The sequence below is a fragment of the Lepidothrix coronata genome, unplaced genomic scaffold (assembly GCF_001604755.1).
Source record: "Lepidothrix coronata isolate B3197 unplaced genomic scaffold, Lepidothrix_coronata-1.0 Scaffold23, whole genome shotgun sequence".
Lineage (NCBI taxonomy): Eukaryota > Metazoa > Chordata > Aves > Passeriformes > Pipridae > Lepidothrix > Lepidothrix coronata.
In genome coordinates this window covers 1,470,712-1,496,996 of record NW_016690203.1, presented here as the reverse complement: position 1 = coordinate 1,496,996, position 26,285 = coordinate 1,470,712, and the positions used below count along the sequence as shown (strand labels likewise).

Below are 26,285 nucleotides of genomic sequence, written 5' to 3'. Positions count from 1 at the left end.
TTCTGAATGCCAAAATTCATGCTGGTAGTAACTAGACGGTTACAAGGGGTACATCAATTTTTTTTCAGTCTTATGGTGCACTACATAGAGAAACATTAGAACATCAAGGGGCAATATTGCACTTCTGTGTGTTTAAAAGTAAATAATTAAAAAAGAAAGGGAAAATCTAACATTCTGTCCTTTTAATGAAGAACTTAATTTTCTATATTTTTTTAAATGCTTTGAAGAAATTTTGCTTTTGGATATGCTGATTTATAAGAATTGAAACACTTTCCAATATGACTTTTATTCAGAAAATCTTAAAAATAATTTCACATTGAAACATTGCTTTGATATTGTGGGATTCAAACAGATTTTTAATTGTTGTCAGCTTTTCAGTTTATTTTCTTCCTATTTGTCTTATTCAACATTATAGCTGCACAAAATAAGATCAATGTGTTTTGAACAAGCAATGAAATTTTCATTCAGGGGCAACTTCACCATTTTAGGTTTTACTCCAGTTTGGAACAGGGCCATTTTCTTCTATTTTGAAGTCCTGAATAAAATAAAACTTTGACTTCAGTGGAGGGCTGTTTCTCATCAGGCAAACAAACAAACAAAAAAAAAATCCCTGACTGGGTGCACACAAGGCTGTAGTTTCTTCATCAGCACAACTTTTCCAGTTTTTACATGAAACCAATCACCCGATAAAAAGCTTAGGGCAGATGATGCGCTTTGAATTAGGACCTCAGTTTTCACCAGCTAAAGAAAAAAATGATCATCCTCAGATGCGAGTGTGCAAAAGAAAAACATTCCTTCCCAAACTTTTCAAGTAAAAAACAAATGATGAAATGTTGGATAATTATGATTTCATGAGTTACATGATCTCCTATTTATTACAAATGGGTAAATAGAAAGACTGATTATTTACATTGCTGCCCTTCCTCAGGTTTATGCCATTTATTATAGTCAGTAATGTTTATAGCAACTTTTTTCTTAACAATAATATTTATAATATTTTAATATGTGTGTATGGAGGGAAACAGTACATGAAAGAGTTGCAGTGCAAATAAACCTAGAACATTTTGCATTTGGAACTCCTCTGTATTGTTTTAGGGCCTCAGTCCTCAAAACAGTTATGGTTAACTTTATTCACACAATTCCAATGGAATACTCATATGTATAAAGCTAAATATTTTCTTAAGTGTTTTCTTGTACGCTTTCCCATCCCACCCTTCACTTCCTGAGATGCATGTGTATGGGGGGGGTAGGTAGTCTAAACAGATTCCTGAACACACTGAACTGTCTCTTCATTCTCTGGAGCATGTAATTTTCATGAAATAAATATGTAGGGTTTTGTGTATGGATGAATGTATAGATATTTGCACAAGTATTAATTAATTTATTCCTTGGGCACCACGGAATTATCTCTTTTGCTGCAAGGGCAATTTGCTGTCACACTAAGCAGAAGGCAGTCCTTTCCCAAACAAAACAAACATAGCATCATTTTCAGCTATGTGCTGAAATGTGTTATCAGTATTAAAATGTGTTAAGCGTGGCATCATTACTCTAAAACCAGCCACAGAGACATAAAATGCACTGTGAGATTGCAAACTGAGCACAGTTTGACTGTAGGACACCCGGGTAGAGGGGTTTTTGTATTAGAATATACATTGCATTTATAATGCCTTCTTCTCTATAATGTAATTAGGATTTTTTTATGAACTGGTAAAATATAGTAAATAAAGGACTCAGGGGATTTCCATATAGCCACATTTATTCCCACACATCCTTCCAAATCATAAGTGGTTGTCTTCCTTAGAAATGGATTAGGACAAATTGCATTAGGACACGATTGTGAATCTGATTAAGGTGGAACCATGATCAGGTTTTTTCTTTTGGGCAACCATGTTTTCTTATAACAACCAGAAGACAAAAAAGCCTTTGGCAAGATGTTTCAAAGGCCTTTCTCATATACACATAAAAGCAGTTTTCATGCTAATTCAAAAATTGGTCCACACCTATAATTTCTTTATATAGCCAAGACAAAGCTTTGGGCAAAATTTTTCAGTAGTATATATTTCAGATACAGATTTGTGGTTTCAGCAAAAGCTTGTAAAAAGGAATTTCCATGCATAATTTTCTTAAGGAGAAGACTCTGAAGGCAAACTGCAAGAGAAGCGGAAGATCAGGCATTGATTCCAAATTGGTTAACGGAGAGGAACACTGAGAACAAAACAATCCTCAGTGGAAAACTGATGTAATATACAGAATAAACACCTTTTCAAATGAACACACTCTTAGAAAGGCCTCAGCCTCTCCTTGTCCTCTGTTAGCAACTGGCCCAAACAGTGCATATTATGTGCACAGAAGGAAATTTGCATGGATGTGTTCTGTTGATGCACAGAACTGGAAATGTTTGGAAAAATCTCAACTTGGCAACAAGGGCTTTTAGTTTCTTCTCCACTTCTCCTTATTTTTTTTTTTTAACAGTATTCTCAACCCCATATAGCTAAAGAGAACTGAATTGCAGTGTTATTGTCTTTGTGCTGTAGTCAAATCTGTTGAAGATCTGTTCCCACTCAATAGAAAATCAGGCAAAGGAGTCCGGGAAAACACGTTCGTTTGCCTCTTTGCATCTCTGTGGCATATGAATGTATTGGTCTCTTGAACTGACACATAGGATTCAGCCAAGAAGTAGGACTCCACCAGAAGTCTATATAAGTCTATATGAAGGAAGAAATTCCCTGTCTCCAAGGTCTAGTGTTTAGTATATGAAAATAAGGAGAATAGTTGGGTCTAATGAATAAATTCTGGAAGCTAAAGGAGCTCCACAACCTTCATGCTTACAGTAGTATCAGTAATTTTACACTGCCCAAGTAACTTTAGCCATCTTCTTTAGGGCTAGGCTTACTGATTTTTACTTGTTTGTTTGTTGGTTTGGGATTTTTTTTTCCAGTTTAGACCAGCATCCAGTGATTTGTATTTTAAATTGTTCATATTCGACTTGATATTAGCATTGTTTTGGCAAATATAAGTAAGAATCTGAATTCTTCAGGTGTATAAAGCAGGCAGAGACCAGACAAAATAAGAACAGATCTGAACCATGGTCCAAATTTCAGAGTGTATCTATCTGAACTAGATTTTTCCTGAGGATGGAAAACATCTAACTGTCTCTTGTCTGTTGTTGGCAACTTGCTCTGGTTTCATCCAGAAGCTGAGGGCCTGACATGAATGTGTGTGGAAGCTGGAGCTAGTGACCCAGCAAGTGAATCCTCACCATTTTTCCAGGCTGACAGTCCTTGGGTACCCTTCCAGACTTTGCAGTGTTTGTACAAACTGAGTGTCTGAAGCATTTGGAATTAGTTACATTAGTTCATAGTCTAGTGTAATAATGACCAGACAAATGTAAAAACTTTTTATTGTCTTTTTCTTCCCCTGGTACTTTCAAATGGATTTGCTCACACCTGGAACTCTGAGCACAGCTAGAGGAAGATCCTATTCAGAGCGACTGAAAGCCAGCAGTGGTGGGGCACACTTCTGGATTTCTTGTCTAAGCTGGGACTGAGTTCTGAAATACAAGTATGCATGTTCTCCCTTGGACTCTTCAAAGTAGAGGTTCAGCTACATTTCACAACAGTAATTCTCAGCTGAAACAGGGAAGGTACAAAAAGCCTACCCTCATATTCTCAATCCTTCTCTTTTACAATACCCTTCACAAGAGAACATGCTGGCCCATGCTTATAGAGTCATGGCTTGTTGTAGAGTTCAGCCTTACCACTAAGGAATTCTTACACTCTCAGCATCTCAAGCTCTAAATTTATTCTGTAGCAATGTCTAATGCAAGTGTCTGTACAATAGTGGTCCTAGTACATCCACTGAAATTGGGAACAGATCAAGAGAAAACATATTGGAAAGAAAACGAAGGTCATGGAAGAAGAGCTTCAGATAGTTGATCTACAGACTTTAAGGTGACTGGGAAGAAGGCTGCTAAATGACTGAGTGAAGACACATCACAAGTATGTATTAAATAGTGTGTGTGTGTGTATACATGTAGATGCACATCTGTGCATGCACAAGTAAAATGTGATTTTTTCTTCCTTATTTCAGCAGTTTGTTTTAAAAACCAGAAATTTAGATCATCAAGTACACTTTATTTAATCAACTTACAATTACAATATTATGTATATTAAAGTGTAAAAGATAAGTCAGGCTGATAACATGAATAAGTACAAGAATTTAACTGAAGGTTCACACAATGTCTTACAGCTATACATTGTTAGAAACAGTGGAGTTTTCTGACAATACAGTTGTGGAATAATTATGGGATTAAAAAGCTGGAATAAGGTTATTTAAAGAAATGGTGTAAGGTAATGTGAGCCAGAAGTCTCAAAGTCCCTTAATAGGTGCTCTTTACTCAGTGTTAATACTTTATTTAACATAATGCACTGTGCACTCTTTAAATTGTTAGCTTGGAACAGATGATTTATATTGCTCTTGCATCCAAACAAGAATTAATGCCCTGATCCTATTTGACTGGAATTGTTAAGTACTTTTGTTCTCAGGCTTGTATCAGAATGATAACAAAAACATGAAATCAGCAAGCTTTTTAATGAACACGGGGTTAATTTGCAGTGCCCTGATTTACAGATATTAGAGTAATGCTCTCTCTGAAGTGTTTACTGAGGTGTTAGAAAGTTTGTGTTCACATTCAGCTCAAACAGTTAGTGTACTTCAGTCTGCAGCGTCTTTGTTTCCAACATATTAGAAAGTTGTAGTTAAGAGGGTTGTTGGCTTTTTTTGCAAACAATATCTTTCATAATTTTCTGAGGTTATCTGAAGTGAATGCCACAGGTAATTCTTCTGATCCTACTCAGATCTTGTTTTTATAGGTTTCTGTTGTTTTCTAGGTGTTGCCTTTTCCCCTCCTTCCAATATTTTAGCTTAATTTATGTATTTCATACCTGCATCATGGTTTACTCATTTACTTTTATTAGTTTTACTGGCTAATCTTGGTACAACAGGATTTTGCTAGCATAAAAGACAGTCAGTGCAAGCACATGACTGAGAAAGTTACTTGTAAGTATTTCACTAACAGGTGTGCAATATTATAGTCAATTGTACAGAGGACTTTCACTCCAGCTTATTTGGTTTAACTACAGGAACAAACGCATGCACTTTCCTTTCTTTGCTGATTATTGTCCCTGTGAAGTTTGGCTGGTAAGAGCAGCAAACAGTCCACTGTTCTGCTGCTGGTGGTTAGAGCTGTTTAAAGGAACTAAAGAACAGGTTCATCGTAAGTTTGGTAGCTTTGTCAACATTTATGAGAAAACCTTATGTCCAAAACGTTAAGAAAAGGTGAGCTGTTTTTATGATCTGGAATGTAAAGCAAGGGATATTTTCAACTTGGTATATTTTTGACTTAATAAAACATCTAATAAGAACTACGTAGAGCCCTTAAGTGATTACATGCTTACATACATTATTAAAAAAAAAAAAAGAAGGAGAAGAAATGTCAGCTAGTGAATGCTTAATGTGCACACAACTAAAAGGAAGAAGGTGGCAATAAAAGTTCAAGCAATGGTGATGAGAAATGACATTTCCTATAGGCGCAGTAAAATGGAGAGGTTGTACATGGAGAAGTTCAGTGAGAACCCAAAGTGGCGTCGCTGAAATTGTTCTGAGATAAAAATTACAGAATATCTAAAGCTGGTGGGATGAACACCAACAGAGAGTCTGATGTTTTTCCAAGGCCTATTAGAGCACTTCAGCTTTCCATGCTCTGTCAGACGTGCCTGAATATTCACCAAAATGTGATTTCAGATGATTGTGAAGGTTGATAGACCACCTCAGCTTGAATATGAGCAGGAGAAAGATTGGTGACAATAAAGAGGAAGTATACATTGTGTTGAAATATCCTACAATAGCTAATATAGCAGATTAACGAACTTTGTTCTGTTTGTATTTATAGTCTGGTATAGTCCTTCCTTTCCGGATTGATTCTTTCAGTCCTAAAATATGTATTATTTATTTAACACTGCAGTAGAGTGAGATTGCAGTTACCTTTAACCTTAATATCTGGGTTTGAGAGGATGTTTCTTATAAATCAGTGCAAGTTTCTAGCAAATGTACAAATCATTTAATATATAAAGCATATGTATAAAGCATATGTATAAAGCATATTGCTTCCCCTAAGTATGAAGATTTTCAACTTGTTCAGCAGTTTCGTTACTTCTTCTGCCTCAACCATTCCAAAATAATTAAACCCCCAATTTGAAAGCTGAGAAGTAAGGGAGAGATGAAACACCCTTTTTTCAGTTTTGTGTCCTTCAGTTGTTAAATGCTTCATGTCATTTGATGGGAAGAAATTAGATGGAAAAAATCTGATATTTCAGACATACTATGTCTCTCACTGACTTCTTCTGAATGACTTAGCTGTCTCAAACTGGTCTTCCAAAACTCTGGCAGTCCATAAAGACTTCTTGTAAAATTCAAAGTTTTGTGGAGGAAATCCTGGAACAGCTAGCAAATCATGCTGTATGTATGTTACATCAAATAGCTCTAAAGCCCTGAAAACACCAAGATCCAGAGATTCCATAAAGTCCCTTGAGAATTTTAATTTTGCTATTGGTTGTACATGCAAAGCAGTCATATACTCTGGAGATGAGAAGTAGAATGAAAGCCTGAGGAAATAGCATCCATTTCTGAAAATGTTACAATAAGTGACTTTGCCAAGGTCGTGCAGGAACTGGGAGTCAGACTGCATAAATCTAAAGTTTTTAGTCAAGCTAGCTCTCCAAAAGCAGACTTTTTTTTTTTCTCTTCCCTTTCATCTAGAGCTGCCACAGCCACATTTACATTCTAGATGATTTTCAAAAGAAAGGATAAATAAATTTTCAAATTTTCTTTCTGTTACATCATCTGTTTTTCATGCACAGTGTCATTGCACGTAATGCCAAGATGTAAAATGATTCAGGGACTAATGTCTTCAGTCATAACGTGGGAAAACAGAGAAGCAGTTGGACAGTAATTTCTCACACTATTCTGCTATGGCAGTTCTTTCTGCTGTGATTTAAGAAAGTACAGGCAGTATAAAAGGTTCCCTTTGAAAGTGTTTTAAATGTCAAATATAAGATTCATTTCTAGACTTCTTTAATCCAAATGCCAGAGTTCTGAGTTCATCTATCAATCCGACCTGGACTTCAACTGCTTTGTCTATCTAGAACTCCTACTAACACCAACGAAGAGTATCATCATATTATTTAGGAAAAGACAATCTTCATTTCTTTGTGAATATCTATCGTGACATCTTTACGCTTGTTTAGTAGGGCTGTTAGTGCTGTTAGTGACAGGGCTGTGGATATGTTGTAGCTGCATTGGATTGGGCCTTGTTGTTATACAGAAGAACAGTGAGGCCAAGACTGTGGGAGGAAAGAACCTCTGGAGAGAGAGAAATTGATAGTGTCAGAGATATTTCCTATACAGATGCTAAGTCTAGATCTAATCACTGCTAATCACTGCTGTCATCACATATGGCCTATGCCACAGGGACCCTGAAGCTGACTCTGGTGTATTATCATCTGTTGATGGTCTGCAAGTGTCTCAGAACATCATTCAGCTCTGCCTGTGAGAGTGGGTCAACTGTTACTCAACAGTCTCTGTTCAGTCATTGCAAAGGAATATGTACCCTTCTGAAAAATATATACCCTACTCTAGCTCTAAGTATAACTCCTCCCTGCTTTTAGCCAGGAGGTGCTACTTTCCCTTAGGATACTAGATCTTTTCCTCCAGAAGAAATTTACACTCTTCTCCCATTTTTGTCATATTCATCTCCTAGAATTTTCCAATTATTTGGCCCATTATTTATGTATGGACAGTAAAGTATATTTCAGTATTAGTCTTTTTATTACCAGATATGGGATATGGGATCTAAAATATATTTATTTATGATTACCAAAATCATAAGGAGTACATTATGGTTATTTAGCCAGTCTCCTTCCAGGAAGGACTGCTCACTAGTTTTCTGTTGCAGGAACGTAATTACATTCTGTGGGAACCATCACCAGTGTGGTGATGGTAAGGAAACATCTCAACAACATCTTACTGCACCAGTTTGTCTCACTTTACAGTGTCTTCTGTTTCTTAGTACCCATCTTTTAGCATGAATATCCAGTTATGATTGTTTCCAGAAATGCTGCCAGGTAACAGTTATGTCCTAAGGCTATGTTTGTTAGAGCAGGCTGTGTAAAGCAATCATTGGTTTCAGAAGTGACCTCAACAGTGCTCACCTTCTTCCATTTACTTCACAGATATGTTCTGTCTCCCAAACATCTTACTCATCAATCCCATACCTGTTGCACTTGGTATCGGTATTATCTCCACGTAGGCCAATTTGTTTCAGGTAAGTCAAGCTGTCATGGTACTGGTTAATGAAAACTGAGGTGAGTCACTCAGACTGAAATTACATTGACAATTTATGGGCCATGTCTTAGTTAAATAAAAATATTTTAGATCCCAAACTAGTGAAGTTAAAGTAGCTACAGTTTAGAATAGAGTCTACAGAGGCCTCCATCCAAATACAGTTCAGGATCTCTTTTTGAAGAAGATGATGGGATCAGAAGACCAAACAACACTCTAGTCAGGAGCAGTTGTGTTTTGTATTGACATGTGGAGGTAAAATGAAAGAACTTTTGTTTTTGTTGAGCAGGACTGTGCATGTAAAACTATCTATAAAATGCAGTCATACTCTTGCAAAAATAATACCATAAGTATTTGCTATTTTTCTCTAGTGAAATCAAATAAAAAATTAATTAAAGGTTTCAATCATCTTCAAGCTTTTTTTAATAAGCAAAGTGCCTTTGCAGAAGTTCTACGTAGGCATGGTTAAAAGAGGAAGGGAGGGATCAGCTTATTGCACAAACTGTTTAAAGTTTTCTTTTGACCACAGTAAAATTCAAAGAGCCAATCTGAATTTTATGTAGCAGCTTTTTTTCATGGGAAATGTGTCATCCTTGGAAATTAGAATGTGAAATACTGATCCTATAAAATAACCTTGAACAATTCAAATGACTTAGGAAGGTCAAATATTCATCCTGAGCAGCTAGATTCATATTTGAATGTCTCTATTACAAAATTCAAGATTAGACATTTGTTAAAGTTCTTAATTTTTTCCGATTTAGGTTTAGCACTTGGTTTTGGAAGGGAGTGTTATACAGAGATTGACTTTTATGTGGGTTTTAGAATAGGAATAGGAGATCTGGGAGTTGTTTTCTTTTTGTCGCCAGTGTTATTTTTTTAATCAATGTTAATAAAAAAGAACAGAGAGCTTAAGAGTTCTGTATTAATATTCCCTTGCTGCTAAGTGTGATCCCTTATAGATATATTTACCCTGATATGAAACAAAACAACCAGTAATGCAAAGATTGCCACTTTCAAGGAAGTACAATAGTACATTTATGCTGCCCTAAGATTTTTCTACTCTCCTAGCTCTCTAGTTTGAAAAGCTCTTTTTCTTTTTCCTTTTATTTTTTTTTACCCTTATTTAAGCAGGGAGTTTTGTAAAACTAAATAGTAAGTGTAAATCTTGTGGTTAACAGCAATTAAGGCTTGAAGCATGTGAAATCTGGCAAGACGCAGAAGTTTAATTTTTTTTTTGCTAGTTTGGGTTAATGTGTAGTTAAAATGCAATATGATGATGTTTGGAAAGCCAGCTCTTCCTCTGGGAAATCCATTCAAATAGTAAGCATAGCCATACCCAAAACGGGACTTTTGGAAAAAAAAAAAAGATGATCCTATTCATGCCATTGCAAAGGAAAAGAAGTAATCAGAAATATTTGGGTTTTTAACAGAGAAATTCTCTCAATCAAAAGCCAAACACAATGAAATAGGAGGGTTAAAGGGCCTTATCTTGTTGATTTTACTCACACAAGTAGTTCCATTGAATTGGGCAAATATACTATGTCTAAATGGACTCCTTTCTGGGGGTGGAGGGGTGAGGAAGTGGAAGGGATGGGGGACAGTGATTAGATGGTTCTATTAGAAAGCAGTGCAATCTTTGGCAATGGTAGGAGTCCAAATTTCCTTTCTAAAAGACAGGATAATCAGTAGCAATTAAGAGGCAAAGTAGCAGACTAATAAAGTATACTTGTCACCAGTTGTCATCTTAGTGATCAATTCACACCTCCACGACAATAACATCGACCCTTCAAGTGCTCTAATGACCCTGAATCCCTAAAGTGACAGGAGGATTAGGGCAAAGATAATGTGCTGGAAAGGTGCTAATGAAGTGATGGGATTACAAAATGAGTTTCATCCTTAATAGACAGTAAAAGGGAGTGTTCAGTTCCACTCCAGCTATGAGGTTCACATGGATAAACTCTCATTGGCTTCCACATCCAGTGAGGATCAGGACCTTAATTTAATTAATTAAGGCTTTTCATTTCTTAGTTAAATATGAAACATGTGACTGTGGCAGCTCTGCATTTCCTGCAAGTGGCAGATATTTCTTAGGTAATTAAGTTTACTTTCTTATGTTATCTTTTATCTTATCTCTGCTAGTTGTATGTTGCAGACATGCCTTGCTTGTATCTTTTTAATTCTGTACAATTAGTTTTAGAGAGATTTAATTTTTTGGAGTAGAAGTATGCAACTGTTTTTCCATGAACTGTTTTAAGAAATGAGAAATTGAGCATATAATTAGAATATAATGTAATGTGTTCAGTAACAAAATAGTGTCATTTTCTTGCTCAGCGTTACAAGTGCTTAGATAGATGATAGATGATGGATAGATGGATGGATAGATAGATACTGCATGGCAGTAGCATTTCGAGGTGCTAAAACAGAAATGGTGCTCTTGTAGATGTTGTTGAAAATGCATATTTTAAAATGTCCACTATGTTTACCATGTAATTAAAACAATCCTGTTCATTAAATGCCATCTGTCTCTTGTTAAATTACACTTGAACTATATCTGCAACCCGTTTCAAAAGAACATTAAAGTTGGGGGAAAGGGTACAACAGGCTACTTCTGGTATTTTAAGTCCTGGTCTTCATTAGGCGTTACTTTGCTGCTTCGCTATAGCTAATTAACTTGTATATTGAAAACCCTTTGGAATGATTTGATACAGGGAGATGTGGGAATACATTGTGCAGGGATTAGCACATTTATATTGCTGTAGCTCTGTCCCTGCTGTTTGGGTGATATGGAAGGTAACCATTTACAAATTTAGCTGTATTGGGATCATTTTCAGGTGGTATAAATTCTACTGATAGCAATTTGAACAAAATCTGCTTTTCTTCAGTGACAGATGTACAGATAGATAATTTGCTGCTGCACATTCTAGTGCTTGAGTCTGCCCTGAAAGAATAGTCTTGAGAATCTTTCTTTGTTATAGTTATTTTGTGATTTGGGGGGGGCAGGGGGTGTGCAGAAAGAAAGAGGTTTCCAAATTCTGCCATTGAAGAGTTGGATTTGGAAACAAGATATTGTAACTTCTTTGATAATCAAAATGAAATTTTAAATACATCTGTGTTGTGCCCTCTGTTCCCCTAAAGATTTTGAAATTCCTGGTTTCAGGCTTACAGTTAAGCATTCAAAAACTAGGTGAGCGTGCTGTACAAATTTTTCCTTTTATGTACTTTATACAATACACTGCTATTTATAAGTCTGTAAAATATTGTGTGTGTGCTAATTAATTAACTTTTCATAGAAAGCTTAGCTTTCTGTTGAAAACTGGCTCTCAAGACTGAGGCTCAAATTTTTTTTTCCAGTTTTAGTAGTAAAAAATGAAAATTGATTGTAATACAGAACACAGGTGTGAACTTCTATATGCTCAATTCAAGCCAAGGAACATGGCTCAGGTATTTACATGAAAAGTCATGAGTGACGTGTTTCAGCACCAGTTGTACATCCATGGAGTAGTATAAACTTGAACCAGGAAGGAATGACATCTTTTGTCATGTCAATAAATACTTCTTTTTAAGTACCTGAATTATATTATAATGCATTTAGGGTTATTCTTAAAAATAAAAAGGCATTTCTGTTGCAGACTTTGACCTAAGCTGGCAGTATTAATTTTGAGGGAGTTGCTGTGATGTCATTTCTTTACACCTTGGAAGAGAAATGGAGCCACAAGACCTGTTCTGTATAAGCTATAAAAGAGTTTTTGGAGAAAACTGACTTTTTGTCATTGCCAGTCAGAGAGAGAAGAGACCTGATAGTCTAGCCTATGAAGGCAATTTCTCCTTGCCAGTTCTGATCCACAAATCAACACACCCTATGAGAGGTAAATCCTGAACTGGAGGTGTTTACTGTGGGCTTTTTGTATTTGGGTTGTACAAAGATGAGATCAGATTCCATAATTTGTAAGGCTGTTGAGTTCACTACATGCTGAATGTGAGATAGGCAGCAAGTAAAGGTGAATATGCAATAGTAATCCTTATTGCAGGAATGTGGTCTGAATTTAATATTCTATATCCATTCATGTGAACCTTGTAATTTTCTGTTACAGACTAGATTTGTTCTTTCTTTATGGTTGCAGTACATTGGGGTAGAGGTACTTTTATTTCACTTTGATATAGCATGGTGAGCCATTTTTGAAACAATATGTTCAGTCAGTCTTTTATTTACTATTTCCTTTTGTGCTTAACAGATTGCCCATTCAAAATGGAAGAGCATGAGCACTGTTGCCTCATCGGTCACCTTGCTGTGAAATCGTAATGTAGCAAATGGCTAATGTATGCATACATGTGGGGACTGTTTTAACCCACATTTCACACTGCCATAATCAATTCATTGGTTTTGAAGAACAAAACAAAAACAACAGCCCTTGTCCAGCTGCAGCAGGCAAGAGTTAGGACATATGCTGGTGTGAAAGAGGGAGTAGGGCAGGAGACCCCTGCCGAAAACATCAGAACAAAGGGGGAGCAATCGCCTTGGCAAGGCATGGGATGACTTAAATACTCTATTGTATGAAATATGAATGGGTTGGCATTGTGAATTGCGGTGTGGGGGGCTCCTCCGTGTCACCGATTAGCCACACGATTACCCAGATTACACGGGGAAATGGCTAAGGTAAATAAGGCCAGCCTTCTGCCACCTCCTCCCTGGGGCCAGGAGCGGGCTGGCCCAACCTCTTCCCTGCTACTGGGAGCTGGAAGAGAAGGGGGTGGAGGAGAAGGGGAGTGTAGTCATAAGTCCTGTCGTTAACAAAAATAAGGATTTCAAGGGCAACAGTGCTAAAAGGCCTTTCTGCTCAAGCGATATATGGACATTGTTCCCTGTTACCACACAATGGGCAAGTAAATTACTTGGTCAAAAGGAGATCTTGTATCCTCTCCTTTGTCTCTTTGTCCTCCCAGGATAAGGGACAGCCATTGAGTGATGATCACAAAGAGTGTGGTAAGTGCAATCTGTGTCCTGCAATCTTCTCTCCCTTCCATAATCTTGTGCACAGATTAGTTCTCCCCTCTCTCCCCACCATGCAGCTCTTATGGCCGTAGGGTAACATTGTGAAAACTGTGTTTATCTACCCCAGGGCAGCTCAAAGAGAGATTATTTTCCTGTGTTGGAGTTGTAAGGCACATATAATCAACTGTGATCCAACATAAAATCATGTCTATATTATGGAAAGTGAACGAAGTCGCATCAGAAGTGCTCTGCAATGCTGTGTACATGTTCACAGTATGAACTGTATAGTGTGAAATTTGTATATGTTATACATGTAGACTGAAGCTGTCTCAAAAGTTATGACATTTTTGTCTCAAAGAAGCTGTATCTTATTCTAGCTTTTCAGTTGAAAAGGCTTCTAATGTTTGTATGTTTTGTAGCATCTTTTACAGCAGTGATCTCTAGCTCTTTTTTAGAATCATAGAATCGCTGAAGTTGGAAGAGATTATTAAATCCAACTGTCAACCTAGCACTGTGTGTTCACTACTAAACCATATACCCAAGGGCCGCATTCACACGTCTTTTGAATTCTACCAAGGATGGTGATACCACCACTTCCCTGGGCAGCCTGTTTCACTGTTTGACCACCCTATCAGTGAAAAAAACTTTTGCTAATATGCCGTCTAAACCTCCCCTGGTGCAAATTGAGGCCATTTCCTCTCATCCTGTCACTTTTACTTGGGAGAAGAGACGGACCACCACTTAGCTACAACCTCCTTTTTGTTAGCTGTAGAAAGCAGCAAGGTTCCCCCTGAGAGTTGTAGAGCAACAAGGTACACCCCTATCCTGCAGAGAGTTTAACTGAAGATGCTGCGTGATGTCCCATCTCATTGCAAAGGTACTGTCGGTGCATAAATGAAGACACAGCATCCTTGCAGGGAGGAGTCTTTACACCAGGAGCTCTTTGATGCAAATGATGTTCCCAGCTGCAAGGCACTCAAAACCAGTTGGGCTCCCAAAGGAGACTTCAGCTCCCTGAGTGTTTTTAGGGAGATTTTGGTGTCTATAAGTTGCAGTTGCTTAGAAAGTATTTAATTGGGTTACATGGAGACCTGGTTTTCCTTAGAATGGAAAAGAATCAGTTTGAGGCAATAACTGGGAACGTTGTTTAAAATGAAGGGAAAGGGGCGGTTTGACTTTTCTGATTTTCTTTCTTTTTATTTTCAGGTGACCTACTAACAAAATTCAGCACAAGTTTATGAATAGTTTGGCTTGTCCCAAATTTGTGTTCTTTCCTAAATAAAATATTCAGCTGGAAATTTATGCCAAAGACTAACCTGGGCTACTACATTGAGGTTATGAGTTAATGGCAAAACAGATTAAGAAAGAGGCTAGTGACTGAGAGTGGTAACTCATTAGTATGTAATGGATTTTTATTCATAAATATTCAAATAGTGCTCTGGTATGAAAATATTCACAAGTCTTAATAGATCACAGAGAAAAAAGTATAACTTTCACTTTTGCTTTGATTCACAGCTGGAAGTAAAAAACCTACTCCATACCCTGCCACACTCCTACAGAGAGCAAACAACTGAAGTGGGAAGAAAAATACCAAACCTAAAGTGAAAAAACACTCAGCAGAAATTTAAATAACAACAACAAAAAAATAAAAAGTGAAGACACATTGCTTTTAGCAGTTCGTATTTTAAATCTTCACATTTCTAAATTGTGGAGAAACCCTCCAAAATATAATCTCACAAAATTTATTCTCTGACCATCAAATGGAGTGCTTGTAGTCTGCCTAAGGTTTCACTGAAAGTGAGCTCCTTGCCCTTTCTGTACTGCAAGTACTGATATCAGCGTTCTAACCAACTTGGCTAATTGCATTATTTATATGTAATCTAAACAACTTCTTTTTCACTTCATGCCATAATCTGCTGAGTATTGCAACTTCATCTAGTTATATGGTAACTGTGTTTCATCCAGGATTGGATTCCTGCTCATGCTGAAGGAGTCTCTGGATTTGCACCTGTGTATGTCCTTTGTACAGAAGGTGCAACCTCTCCAATAAGTTGTGCTTTTCTAATGCCATACAACCTTACCTTTTGGATTTGAAAAGACCTCGTGAATGTACTGAGCTTTATTGATGGTTTTCTGGTCAAATGAAATGTGCCTGACTTACAGCCATTCTTTATTTGAAGACAATTTTTTTCTTTTTTCATAGCTATCTCTATTTGCAATCTGTCGCTGTCTAGAGCTTTGGGTATGGGCACTTCTTGTTACTTTTATCAAACTCAATCAGAATAGTTCAGTGGCATAGAATGGTTTGTAAAAGCTCTATATTGTCCAAACATTGAGCTGTTTGTCACTGCATATTCAATTTTCCATTTGTTTTTTTAATATTGTGAAATTTTGCATGCACTTTTGGTGTGACATATAATTCCACCAGTTATCAAAATGGGTGTAATGTTATTGGAAATAAAAGCTCAGTTCTGATCTGTCTTTTACCTTCAAATCCAGTTCCCTACAGTATTGTTTCGAATGTTTCCATGCTTGTGCACTCAGAAGTGCCTAGTGAGCCACCTGTATGTAGGTAGCACAAATAAAAGGAGAGAAACTTCCTAGGCAGGTTTCTTTCCACGGACCTGTTTGCTGTGAAGGAGATGCAGAGATTATCGATTGAGCAGTGAGAAGGAAGGGTGAATCGATCTGATAGTGAAATGATGCATTTTTTGCTGAGAGGAGGATTTTTCTAATGGAAAAAGAACAAATTGACTTATTGGTTAATTGAAGGACAGAATTGACTGGGAGAGGCAGTGAGAATTTGATGAACGTCAGCTGCAGGAAAGAAAGGTTCTTCAAATATATGCACAAAAATTTAATTATTTCCTCATTTGTCTGCCTCTTACTTTGTGTGTAATGAAGATGAGTGGCTTTGCTTTGACTCTTTTTGGCCTTCTGCTCATTCCTCAGACTTCTGCAAGATGGGTAGGCCTGGTTTTGTCTGAAACTTTTTCTCCTTTTAAATATGACTAGAAATGTTCTTGCATTGAAGTCCACAAAAATTTATTGCCGCTGTTTTTTCCTAAAGCTGTTCCTACTGTTTCAGTTTATTTAGTTTGCCAGTTTTATTGAGTTTGTCATAGCTGCAATTGCCTAATCCAGGCCTGGGTTTTAAGGCATGCTAGGCACCTAACTCCCACTGACAACAGTATGAATTAATAATTTTTTCCTTTAAATAATCTTCCAGATTTCACTAGGTAAGTCTCTGCATTGGTAGGACCAGAACTGCTTCCATAAGTACAGTCATTGCTCCTTAACCCTTTGGAGAAGGGACAGTGACTTGTTCTGTCAGGCTGGTGCAACAGTGGTTGCACTACTGCCCTCTGCAGTGAGGGCTTCTAAGCGGTACGGTAATAAAAAAAAGTATTAAAATAGTATAAGTGATACCAACAACACTCAGTAGTAATAAATAGGTACATATTGGTGCCACATGAATATTAATTACTCAAATATTTAATTTAATTCTAATTAATTTAGATTAATTTCCTAATTTCTGTCTGGATGAGGTTGCCATAATCTTCATATGGTGCCTTTAGGAGACCAGAAGTGTTTTCATTCCCATTTTATATGAACTGTCTTCTAAGGACTCAGTGTCCTCAAGGAAGTTTCTGTTCTCTCCTTGAGAAGACTGTGTGTTTAATAGTGTTAGGGAAGGAGCCTATTCAGGAAGATTTCTGTGTTGTGGGGTGGCAAATAGCAGAGTCCCCAGGGATCAGTGTGGTTATGGGAGCTCAGTGTTGTAATGTTATAATAATTTCCCTCTTGCAATGGCATTACCATGGGGACTGTGGGGAGACTGAATGCTATGGACTGATTTGACTTGTGAAGAAACTGTATCTGTCCTACTTCCCTTTGTACCCTTCCAGACTGCTCAGATGTGTCATGGCCTTATTTTGTCATCATTAGGTAAGATTCAACTGCATTTACAGCAGGGATACTGTAGGAGTGAGCTCTGTGAAGAAATAATAGTAGAGTATTTAGGCTCCCAAGAGGAGGAGGTAGGACCTAAAATTAGCAAATAATAAGCTTAGTCCATAAACTACACACACAAAAAAAGAAAAAATAAAGTCCCCAGGCATCAGAAAGGAAAGGAACAAGGAAAAAAAATCTTCAAATAATTTGCGCATGATAAAGAATTCTTGTGTAGATTTGGCATGTATTGCATTATTTTGAAATGCATTTAGTATTTTAAAAATATAGGAACAGCTTTGCTTGAAGTCACTCATCCCGGACAGTCACACTTACATCTGTATGCTTTTGAGGCAACACCAGAAGTAGGTGAGTGGAAGAAGGGTATTTGGGGAGGTTCATGAAGCTGGAAAAGATCTTTAAATTTAAATTCTTAATGGGAAACTTATAAACACACCAGAGCTGAACATATATTTCAGTGTGAATAATTTATATGATAATACTTCTAATAATAGCAGACTGCTCCAATTCTACAGTACAACTAGCACAGTTTGACTGACAGAGGAAGAGAGGTGTCACCATCATACGATAGCCCTTTCTTTGTCTTGCACCAGCTGGGATATCACCTTGAACTGAGCCAATCCATCATCCTGCTAAAGAAAAGATAACTGGGTTTCTCCATAAAAGCAAAGGATTTGACTGAAGGATGTTTTTCTCCGTCTTCCTCCCTAATAACTTAACAAGTTTTCCCTTGTAAAAAGTGGAACCTTAGAAAGTTTCCTGCAAAATCAAAAGCTTGCCCACAGATTGACTGTTAAATGTTCAATATACGTTTGTCAGGGATGCTCTAAGTGGTACTGAAGTTGACAGAATACAAGCAGGAGCTGACAGCTTCACTCCAGTTACAGCTGATTAAAGGCTGCAGGGGCCTGAGGGCCCCATCTCGAAGAGGACCTCTGCAAATTCACCAGAGCACTTCCAGTCTGCACATTTTGCGTCTGCTGGCTCAGAGACTACTCTAGGTATTGTGCTTGGTAATCGACTTCTGCCTCCAGTTTTGGAGTGATTAACAACAGATACAGACAAGGAGTTAAAAATGTAAATGAGAATTACCTTACATTATGTACATACATTACAATATGTATGACAAATGACAGTGTAAAATGTAAGCATTGCATATTTGTGTACTTTTAGAGACATTTGTGGCTCTAAAGCGTGGCTCAAATCTTGAAGTTGGGTCTTCTCACAGCCTTCTCCCCATTCCCATACCCATTGTGTAATATTGAGCTCTTGTAGGCTGAGCATGCTGGCTGCTCAGTTTGGGAGCTCTCCCTGAGGCCTCGTAGCCAAGATGTTCAAGTATATCTAGAGATACAGCATGACCTAACCAGAATTATTTAAAAAAAAAAAATAAAAATCTCAGTATCAAAGAGTGCTTGGCACTGTCTGGAAACACATCTTTTCTGAGTGTTCTCCTTTATAATTTCCAACTCCTAGCAAGTGTGCAGTGCTTGTATATGCTGTATATACCTTGCACCTTAGCCTATACTAAGTGAACATCTGATTGGGGACATTTTTTCCTCTCTGTTCTTTCCCAGTCAATTTTATATGGTGTTGTTTAGTTGTTTTTTTTTCCTATCGTTCACTCATGCAAAGAGAACATCCCAAACAAATATCCCCTTCCAAATATAGATAATAAAATACCACTTTTTAAAAAAAAAATTACTAAAATAGTTAAAGATTTTTTCTCCTGCATTATTTCTATCAAGAGCTTTCTGTTAAGCACATTTACCCCTTCTTCCCTAAACTTAAATTTCAGTCTTGGTTTATTTGCACCAGAGGCCAGATTCTCGAAACTACTGATTAAAAAAATCCATGCAATCTTCTAGAACACTTTGGCAAAGTACTTTTTAAAATACTTGATAATCAAGCATAACTTGTGGTTTAATAATCAGAACTGCAGGCACAAAATATAGTAAGTCAAGTAACAGACATCTGTTAGCATTTTTTAGGTTAATCCACTAATATATTTTTAGAATTACTAAATATTTAAAGCTCCAGACTGAGACCTATTCTTAGGGTGATTTCTTCCCTTAAGTTGAGCTCAAGTAATGCTTTTGATCTCCATTTCCATTCACCTAACTGGAAATTAATTTTTCAAAAGTGAATATATGTTGAGATGAAGACCCAGAAGATATGCCTCCAAATAAAAGGACTTAAGAAAATATATTTATCCTGATCCCTTAATTGTTTACAATAATTTAGACGAATGGTTGAACAGTGTACCAGTATATCAACAGAACCTTTTCATAGTCTGAGTCCTCTTGTGCTGATTTTTGAAAGGCAGCCTGTAAGTCCTGAGGGCTTTTAAACTGCAGAACTCAAGAAATTTGCTAATTTCCTCTTACTGAGGATAAGGACCCCATATAGGCATATTTCCATATGTATGTATGTATGTATGTATGTATGTATATATGTATGTAGCTCTATGTATGTATCTGTATGAATTTTTATATGCACACATGCACTTATTATTTAAGTACATATATACATATATATAACACATCATGTGTATATAAAATATATACCATGAGTGCAGACATGTTACACATATGTGCATTTTCTTTGCCTCCTTTTCTCACAGTCTTCTTTGAAACTGTCTTTATTTGTTTTACATTACTTTTTGGCTCAATTTGGCTGGACCCACTAAATTCTGCCTCACTGGAATAGTTTATTTAAAAAAAAAACCCCAAACCAAAACAAAAATAAGAGATATAAATTAGAAGCCACACATTAAAAATGTGCCCACTCCTGAAGGTGTTTGACTAGGATTTTGACTAGGATTTTGACTGCCAAAAAAAGAGTATGAAGTGCATGCAAGAGAGACTGGAAAAGAGAGAGCTTTGGAGAGCAAATGTGCTTTGCAGAAGTAGTTCAGTTTGCATAATTTATTTTAAATATGGATCCTCTCTGGTGTGTGAGCACTCCCTCCCTCACCACCTCCACGCCCCTTTTTTCTTTTAAAAATAGGAATTTCTGTGCTGCTTGTGTTCCAATATTCCAGTTCAAAGAGCGTGCCTGACGGTAGCTCAGCACCTGTGTACTTGACTACTTACTGCTGAGGAGACTTGCTTGCCGGTAATCTAGATTTATGGTAAGTCTACCCTTTCCCTTCATCTACAAGGTCCAGGGACACTCAGGTAGCCAATCTGCCCTTAAATATGTCTCTGAGGAAATGGTGCTAATTAGTATTGGAATTTACAGCCTTCCATTTTATTGACTTGTCCTACTTTCTTCGATAATTAACTAATGAGTAAAGTAATGAGCTATGTTAGTCAGTCATGATGTTCAATTAAACAGCAAATCAATTATTGAAAATAGTTTCGGACAGCTCTTGTGTCGTCATGGTGGGTGCGCGTGCATGTGCGTGTGGGTATGTGTGTCCACATGTGTTTTAAATGCGTGCCCTAGATGTCACAGCATTCCTCCCTGGAGGATACCTGGCTGCAGGAGGGCTGTGTGGTCACAGCCAAACCAGACCAGTGATGCTTCTTGCTTGCCTTTTCCACCCCCCATTCAACTGTGCTACATAGCGCCCTGATGCCGCACCTTATCTGCAGGGGTCCCCAAGGCCTGAGAAAGACAAGATTGCTGTAACATAGGGAGTGGTTTTCCTGATGGAGAGGTCGGCAGAGGGATGCTATGAAGCAGTGTGTCTGTTCACTGACATGACCCCTCTGCCTCTTTCTTGGCATATGCAATCTTTCCTGGTGGGCAGGGTCACCTGTCCCAGAGCTCAGCATTACAGCAGCAGGAACTAATACAGCAGTATTAGTCCTCAAACCCTTAACCTCTCTTCTGGCCACAGCAATATGCAGGAACAACAGAGAGGGTGGCAGGGAGTTAAGGATTTTTCCCCTGAGGGCTTTGCATACCAGTCCGAGCAGCAATTGTCCATGGGAAGAGGCTCCCAGGACCATAATATCGCAAGTACCCTGCACTAAACCTGAGGGAGCACTTCAAACACACTCCTGTGTGGCCACTGGCAGGTCAGGTCACAATTTGCTGGGGCAAGGGAGTGACACTGACACCTGGACTCTGTACAGCACAGACAACTTCATTTGGCATGGGCTGGGCAAAGATCTTTTTTGGCAGGATGAGAAACAGACATTCATTATCTCACTAATGTTTTGAGTAGAGATTTGCCTAGGAAATGTAAAGGGCAATTCCAGCAAAGAAAGGTGTAGCTGACATCATCATTCATTAACTTAATAGCTTTCTAGGTTTAATTATTCTTTCATTTGACCTTTTTACCCTTCCTGTTTCCTTCACATCTTTTGCCTTCTGTTTTCTGCTTCAGGAGATGGTAGCACACCTGCACCTGGTGCCCACGACTGCAGGCTTTCACAATCACCCTCCTGGTGACATCCAGCTTGTTGCTTTTGCTGTTAGTCTTAGTTCTGTTTTTGGTGATAGAGTGTATCGCAGCAGCATTCCCACATCCAGGAAGCCAACCTGTCCTGAAACTTCAGAAGTTTGGGAACAATTTTTACTGTCCTATACTCTACTCATACAAATAATTATTGACTTGCCTGTCAAAAGACCACTTCACTATGGGCAGCAACAGCTTTCAGAGAAGATAGTAATATGGCATTAAGTAAAAAAAAGAAAAAAAGTTAATGTTATTAAGTGGAAAGTCGGGTTTGGGATTAAAATTTTAACGTAATATTATCAGTTATGCTACCAGAAATAACACTCTTGCGTGATTCCATTTGAATAGCAAAGTCTCACAAATAATGGCATGCCATGCTCTTAGGCTCTGTAATCATACAAATATTATTCATTATTAGTAATAGTCATCTTATGATGACTTTTTTCCAAAGGTAGCAAGCATGCAGAAAGCTCCCCCCCTGCCTTCCAAATTCAGAAGGAAAAGCAGGCCAGTGAGCAAGCTGCGTAAATACAGAGAGAAGAGACTAAACGCATCGGCCTTAGCCATCCAATTGAATCATGATTCATTAGAGAAACAACAAGCCAAAAGAAATCAAAGACAGTTCAAAAAAGGCAACATAAAGTTTTCATTTCCAAACAGTTTTAATTCGCTGTTTGTGCTCTTTACTGAGAATATGCAAGGAACACAAACATTCCCATATGATTTAAATTACAATTTACATATGAATTACATTAGAAATATGAGCTACGCTAAAGAGATAATTAGTGCTGTCCTGGGTTATGTGAGCACAAACAAAATTAAATAAGAACAATTTCAAAGCCAAGTTTTGCTTTGCCTTTTCAACTAAGCTGGTTTAATCAGTGATAATGACCGAAATAAATCCACTACATATAAAACAACGCACAACATATCATACTGTGTGAAATGTCATTACTACATCCCATGCCTTGGTAAATCACGCAGTCAAAAAGGAGTACAATATCACCAATATGATTCTACACAAAAGTTGCCACCTCTGGGTGCCCAGCACTGGAGTTGGTGGTCCCTGAGGCTTGCGAGGAAGCAGGACCCATAGCAGGCCGGTGTTATTGCACTGCTCCAGAGAGAGTGATGGGGAGGGGGAGCTGTGACAGTGTGCACCAGGGATTTTTCTTTTTTTTTTTAACATGGTATATAAATAAGAAAGAGCTGCCACAGGAAAAAAAAATGCCAGTGTTAGCAGAGAGTAATGAGAGGAAGGGAAGCTGGAGAATTGGGGAGGGGGGTAAGGCGGGGGGATGAGGGTAGAAGGAGAGAAATTGAGAAGGATAAAAAATACTAAGCAGAAGCAAACTACCTGTGCATTAGTGCCTCAGCCCCTAAATAGAACTATGGTTTATGACTACTTTGCCTAATGAGCTAAACTCTGGTGACCATAAAACTGAAATATAATTATGACATTAAAGATGCCTATATTTGAACTTAATTATTAATTAATTTAATGAGAGAATAGGAGGTTGTAAAATTGCTAATTAAACGGCTCTGTAAAACTGCAGACGGCAGAGGATTTACCAAATGATGAATCCCACAACAGTATTTGGGCTATATCAATATTCTATTAATATACAGTATGCCAGAGGTACTGGCTAGTACGCTACTCACAGTTAAGCCGATGTGACAGGCATATAGAGTGAAAGAAAATGAAGGACATAAAATTCCAGATGACAGCAACCTTGAAGATGATCTCTGCCCCCACCTCTGTGGCAGTTTCTGAAATCAGTTAAATAAACTCAGAAATGCAGGATAAAAATCAATCTTACCATCGCAAATGTGAATAAATTGGCTTGAAGCAAACGACCCACCTATGGTCTTAGGCACCGTCATGTTGTGTCGCTCTCTGCTTGTGTGCAGGAATGGTCAGAGCAAATCTGGACTTCAGTGCAACAGAACGGGAGGGATGCAGCGTGAGTGAGTGTGTGTGTGCGCGCGCGTGTATGTGTGTGTTAACGTGCTTGCATGTGAAAGAGAAGCTGAGCAAGAGCAAAAAATAACTGTCCCTGTGTGATTAGTGAAATTAAACTCAAGTGAACCTTCAGGGGCTGAATTCAAGCCTACAGGGGACAATTTTAGACATTCCCACACTGCACTATCAGCATGCAAGGAATTTCGCTGTAATATTTGAGTGGCAATGCCATTTGGATGACATTCATTTAAAGATATAGAGGAGGGGTGCAGGAAAATGTTTTCTCTTAGCACTGAACCTAATTCAAGGAACATCAAAAGAAAATGCACTGGGGTACCTCTCCTGCATATCTCTAAAACTCAGTCATGACTAATTACTGGAACAAAACCAAAAAAAAAAATTCAAATATCCCTTTTGTAGGAAACAATGAAACACCTCTGGGCAGTGTAACACAAAACATGAACAACACTAGGGTAAATTCAATATTTTAGTATTTGCATGAATCGTTAGAACTGTTACTTTTTATACCTGCCATGTGGCATAGCTTTTCCTTTATATAATTTGTCTTATAAATGCCCTGTTGACAGCCATAAGAAGGAATTTAGCAAATAACATCAAGAAAATCACTGGAAGGGGACTTGCCTTCCACCCTAAGGGAAACAATATAGTCATTACAATAACATCTCCCATTTTCAAAAAATAGATGGAGGATCTTGAGACCAAGGACAGGAGTTCTATTTCCATGTCCTTTGTGAGTTCTGAAGAAATTGCATAAACTTTCAGTGTCTCAGCTTCTCTTTCTAAGCTGGGCATAACAACAGTTTTATGCCATTCATCATTCATTTTTCAAAACAGTAAATGGAAGCTTACAAGTAATTTCTGAGCAAGTGATCTCTAGAAGTCTAGAAGTTGCTTTTTATTGACTGGTTTGGGATAAGACTTTAGAAAGTGTCACTTCTTCCTTTTGTGGGTTTTGGGGTTTTTTTGTTTTGTTTTTCTTTTTTGGTTGGTTGGTTTGGGTTTTTTTGTTTGGTTGGTTTGGGTTTCTTTGTTTGGTTTGGTTTTTTTTGGGTTTTATGTCCATTTTTGCATATATGAATGAGATAATTTAAAGGAGCTATGTTCTCCATGTGATGTGATGGTCTTGTTTACCTTGTCTCAAATACTAATACAGTTTTCTGTCTCTCGATGCTCAGAAACTTCACAGTGGGTCTTGTATGAAGATCTACAGCTAAAAGAGCTGCTGCTTTAAAAAATCTTGATCCCAGTTTAGAAAACTACTCTGGCTGGTTTCTATCTTCTAATATGTTTAATTAATAAATATGAAAGCTTCTATGCATTTATGATCATTGTATCATGCCCTGCAGTTTTATAGATCCAATTTCTCAAAAAATGACTTCATCTACCAGAAATAAAACCAGACAGATTTCTTCTATGGTATGACCAGTTATCAAACCTGCCCCTTGATTGGAGGCTTTTGTAAAATCCGAATTGTGTTCTCACACAGGTTTCAAGCCCAGCAAGACAGGCAATGAGTTAAAAGTTGCAACTGGTAGGTTTTTAGTAAAAAGGAAGTTCCAAATAGCTCCTCATCACCACAGTGCAGGTTACACATTTAGAGCATCAAAGAAATTGCTCTTTATCTTTTCCAGAACTAGCATATGATAAACTTTATTACAGGTAAGTCTCACTCTTTGCTCAAGAAATTTAACATCCAGCACAGTGGGCAGCTTGAAACAGAAGAAAAATAAGACTATGAAATCTAGGGATGCCTTTATTTCCAAGTTCCCTTGATGCAGCCATTGTAGCAGCTCCCTATGAGAAAAAAATATTTGAGAAAGGGTAAAGATTGGTTAGTTATTGTCCAGCCAAAAGCCTGTTGGTTGTTTTCTGTGATACTTACTGCCATCCAGTTATGAGGAGATCCTGTACAGCGATAGGCAGGGACCTCCTCATTGCAAGGACCTTGAAAGTTCCAGCCAACAGCTCTGAACCTGAAGTTCATGGTCATCTTTGTAAGACTGGTCACTTCAGACTCTGAGAGAAAATTATTTCATCACCTTGCTGTGCTCTGAGGGCTGGAGGCTGGTCACTGTCACCCATCAGTGATTGTAGGGATGAGCAGGGTCAGTCACCTCTCTGAGTACCAGGAGCCATGGCAGTAGTGCTGCTCCCGGACTTGTGTCACCTATCACCCTAAAGTGGTTCACAATCGACTAGCAGCAACTTGGCTAGGGCTTACACATATCACAGTTTGAAAACCTCTGGGATTGCGCATTCTTTAAACACTGGGGGTGAAATCCAGCTGTGACCCAGACCTAAACCATGGAGGTACCTGCCAAGCTTGATTACCAGGAGAGAGCTCCAAAGTAAGAAAAGTTGTGATTAACCATTACTGGTATTGCAGGTATATGTCAGGGTCTCACTGCAATGTGTGAAAAGGGTGTAAAAACCCAAAGCTTTCACTGATCTGATTTAATTCCCAACGATTTAAATTGTTTGTTTTAATTGTGATTTAAAGAAGGTTAACTTGGTTAAAGTTATCTGTTACT

At 37.8% G+C, this 26,285-nt stretch overlaps 1 long non-coding RNA gene across 1 annotated transcript in view; it reads right to left on the bottom strand.

The window, feature by feature from the left end:
* LOC108494143 overlaps positions 1-23,812 on the bottom strand; it is a 30,520-nt gene extending 6,708 nt beyond the window's left edge. Inside the window, exons 1-2 of the long non-coding RNA XR_001873756.1 lie at positions 23,633-23,812; positions 23,433-23,540 (exon numbers count right to left, since the gene is read on the bottom strand). This is a non-coding gene — a long non-coding RNA (uncharacterized LOC108494143). The remainder of the gene's footprint in view (positions 1-23,432; positions 23,541-23,632) is intronic.
* Between the last annotated feature and the right edge of the window lie 2,473 nt (positions 23,813-26,285).